The 4,321-nt window shown below is 43.0% G+C and overlaps 1 protein-coding gene across 7 annotated transcripts in view; it reads right to left on the bottom strand.

Moving 5' to 3' along the window:
- The window catches only part of Ctps2 (CTP synthase 2), a 136,934-nt gene that overhangs the window by 92,639 nt on the left and 39,974 nt on the right, over nt 1-4,321 (bottom strand). The window lies entirely within an intron of this gene.

Genomic DNA, 4,321 nt, shown 5'->3' with positions numbered 1-4,321 from the left:
AAAAAGAAAGAAAGAAAGAAAGAAAGAAAGAAAGAAAGAAAGAAAGAAAGAAAGAAAGAAAGAAAGAAAGAGAGAGAAGAAAGAGAGAGAGAGAGAGAGAGAGGAAGTTGGGCATGGTGGCACATGCCTTTAAGCCTTTAATCTCTGCATTTGAAATGTAGAAGCAGATGGATCTCTGTGAGTTCAAGGCCAGTCTGGTCTACATACTGAGTGCCAGGTCAGCCAGGGCTACATAGCGAGACCCTCTCTCTCTCAAAAAAAAAAAAGATTTTTTAGAAAAAAACATAACAAAGCTGGGCATGATGGCTCACATTTACTCCCAGCATTCAAGAGGCAGAGGCAGGTGAATCTCTGTGAGTTCGAGGCCAGCCTGGTCTGCACAGTGAGACCATGTCTCAAAAAAGAAAAAAAAAGTCCAATGCTGACTTACATAAGTGCAGATATAAATCTGAGCGAATTTATCAGAGAAAAGTATTCAAAACAAAAAAATAAATAAATAAAAAGCTATCTTATAAACACCGAACTATCTATAAATTAGTTTATAAAGTGAAATTGTATAAGAAAATGCAATGTCCTTGTCAACAGGAAGCATTCCAGTATTAACTTTGTAAAGTGACATTGTACAAGAAAATTCATTCAAGTTGTCTACATTTAAAATTGTCACATTCCCAGTTGGCCCACAAAAGTCTGGTTATTTACAGCATGCCTGAAGAACAGTGCTAAGAGAACTATTTAAAATAGTACAAGCCATTTAGATCATCTTTATGAGAAAATCCCATTCTACAAAAGACACTCGATCACATTTCACAATTACAGACACAATCTTCAGTGTTACTTCTGTAAGGAAATCTGTCCAAAGAACATGAAAAATATGTGCTCTGGTGTTAAGCATGTAGACAATGTTTTGGAGCTTTGAAGCAGGCCCTTGCCCTTAACACAGAAGGCAAACATTATCATGAGGACTATCCTCCTTCCCCACTTTCACATCTTCATCTACAGAGTGGGAGAAAAACAGTCTGGGGCCGGGGATGTGGCTCAGCAGATAAAGCAGTTATAAGGGGATAACCCACAGTAGATACAGGGCAGGTGTGCTGGCCCATCTGCAATCACAAGGGAGGCAGAGACAAGGAATCCCTGGAGCAAGTTGGCTAACCAAACTAGACAAAGCAGCAAGCCCCAGGATCAGAAAGATTCTCCCAATATATAAGAGGAGAGCTATCAAGGGAGACAACTGATGTCAACCTTGGGCCTCCACATGCATGCATACACACGTGTACATGCACCTCACACACATAACCCCAAACACATGGGAACATACATATACATACCCAAAAAAAAAAAAAAGACTGGGGACTGGGGATGTGGCTAGGTTGGTAGAGTGCTTACCCAGCATTCTGAAAGCCCTGGGTTCAACAATCCCCAGCACCACACAAAAAATGGAAGGGGTGGGAGGTGGAGACAGGATGATCAGAAGTTTAAGATGATCCTCACCTACACAGTGAGTTCAAGACCAGATTGGGATACATGAGATCCTGCCTCAAAAACAAAAATGAAAGGACGGGAGAGATGGCTCAGCGGTTAAGAGCACTAACTGCTCTTGCTAAAGACCTGAGTTCAGTCCTCAGCACCCACATGGGGACAAACAACCATCTCTAATACCAATTCCAGGGAATACAATGCCCTCTTCTGGTTGGCCTCTGTGAGCATTGCACACATATGGTGTACTTATAAACATATAGACAAAACACTTGCATACATAAAAATAAATAAGTTAGTTGATTAATTAATTAATTAATTAATTAATTAATTAAATCTGAGGCTGGAGAGATGGCTCAGTGGTTAAGAACACTGGATGCAGACTAATCCAGGTTTGATACCCAGGATCCACATGGTGACTAATGACCATCCATAACTCTGGTTTTGGGGGCTCCAACTTTCTCTTCTGGCCTCTGCAAGTACTTCATACATGCAGTATATATATATATATATGCGCAAAACACTCATACACAAAAAATAAAAAGAAATAAATCAAAATTTCAAAAATAAATCTTTAAAAAAAAAACAAAAGAAATATTAGGATGGGTAGAGAAAAATGCCTAAGAAGCAAAAAATGCCAAGAAAAGTGACTTTCCAGGAAGGTGGGTATAAGACCTGAAAGAAGGCTACCAAACCTTGAGCTCTCTGCTTACTTTACCTTGCTCTGGAGAATCCACGTTGCATGTGGGCAGGTTGTGCCACCTCAACAGAAGATTAAGGTGGGCTGGGGGTAAGTGGCTTAGTGGTAGAGCACTTGCCTAGCATGTGTGAGACCCTGAATTCAATCCCCAGTACCACAAAAAAACCCTACAAATTAAACTTAAACCACTAGTAATGGAAGTATCATGCTCCATCTCAGTGTGACCCACCCACCCTAGCAACTGTAGCTGCTTCTGTGCCCATGGAATTGGCTGTGCCTCTCCCCTTCACCCCACAGAGCAGAGACACATGGCTCTTCCCCAGAAGGAAGAACCAGTAGGGGCAACGATTAAAGCCTCCTTCCATTCATTCATGTCCTGGCTTCCCAGGAAAGAAGTCACTTGGCAGCAAGTGGGACGGGTAAGTCTCTAGGCCACAGCTCCCAGGGTGTGCTAGCTGATGTCCTAGACCCATCCCTCATGTTTACTTCCCCCGTGGAATTGCACTTCCCCAATTAGCCAGTGATCAATTTCATGTGCCTGACACAGCCATCCTGGGTGTTCGAGGCAGGTCTCTGATAACTACTGTGAGCTGCTGAGGAAGTGGGAGTCCGATGTAGGCCCAGCCATCATGGGCAGGCACCAAAGCAGGGTAGGGTGTCCCATTTCAGCCTGAAGTCACAAGCAAGGAACATACCGAGGTTAGCCAGGACTCCTGGCTTCTGAGCAGCACTGGGCTTCATCATGGCAGCTGCACTGCCCTCTCACTGACTCCTTACATGTAAGGCTTTCCAAACGACAGTGAGGGGACAGCCTTATACACTACCATTACTAACAAACCAACATTTACCACCAACATGGCACATCTATTGATATCTTCTATTTAAAGACTCTGATAGGTTGCACGGGTCCCTACCAGGCTCCTGCAGCTCAACAGTAGAGCACATGCTTGTATCCCTGAGGCCTTAGATTCAAACCCCCCAACCCCTCAAAATTCCCTAAGAACCTGTTGTGTAAAAAAAAACAACAAAAAAAGCAGTCTTTTCAGGGCTAGAGATGGCTTGGTGGTTAAAAACATCATTGACTGCTCTTGTAGAGGACCTGAGTTTGATTCCCAGCACCCACTTGGCAACTAACAACCGTCCATAACTCCAGTTCCAGGGGATCCAGCACTTTCTTCTGACCTCAGCAGGCACTGCAAGATATGGGTGCACTTACATGCAGGCAATACATTCATACACACAAAAAATAGAAACAAAAATTAAAAAATAATATAAACAGTTGATACAATTAAGGATCTGGAGGCTGGTAAGATGACTCAGCAGGTAAAGGTGTTTGTGGGCAAGCCTGAGTTCCATCCCTCAGCCCCACATGATAGAGGAAGGAGAGAGAATTGAATCCCAATAGACTGTCCTCTGCTGTCTGTGTACAAATGCACATAAACAAATAAATGAATGTAGTCATATGATGGGACATGCCCTTAATCCCAGCACTCAGAAGGCAGAAGCAGGGGTATCTTGGCAGAGGCCAGCCTAACCTACATACTAAATTCCAGAACAGCTGGGGCTAGAAGACCTTCTCTCAAAAAACCAACAGCAACAACTAAATAAATAAATAAATACAATTTTTTAAAAAAGAATCCTGCCGGGCGTGGTGGTGCACGCCTCTAATCCCAGCACTCGGGAGGGAGAGGCAGGCAGATCTCTGTGAGTTCGAGGCCAGTCTGGTCTACATAGTGAGTTCCAGGCCAGCTGGGGCTACAGGGAGGCCCTGTTTCAAAAAGACCAAAAAAAAAGATACATAAATAACTGTAGGATGGGAGCTCAGCACTTCAGAGACAGAGGCAGGAGGATCAGGAGTTCAAGGCCAGCCCGGGCTAGATGACAGACCTTTAATATCAAACCAAAACAAAGAACAAATATAATAACTGCAAGATGGAACTGTAATAGCGAGAAGAAACTTCCCATTTAAAGGATTTTTTTTTTAGAAAATGTTAACCAGATCTTTAAACAAAAACCCTGCAACATTTATAACTATAAATTAGGCTAGGGATGCAGCTCAGCAGTAGAGAACTTGCCTAACATGCACAAGGCCCTGAGTTCCATCTCCAGAACTGAAAAACTAAATAAAGTGGGAGAACTATTCAG

The sequence above is a fragment of the Nannospalax galili genome, unplaced genomic scaffold (genome assembly GCF_000622305.1).
Source record: "Nannospalax galili isolate Female #2095 unplaced genomic scaffold, S.galili_v1.0 scaffold325, whole genome shotgun sequence".
NCBI classification, from domain to species: Eukaryota; Metazoa; Chordata; class Mammalia; order Rodentia; family Spalacidae; genus Nannospalax; species Nannospalax galili.
The sequence above is the reverse complement of the archived record's forward strand: the minus strand, read 5'-3'. Positions and strand labels throughout refer to the sequence as shown.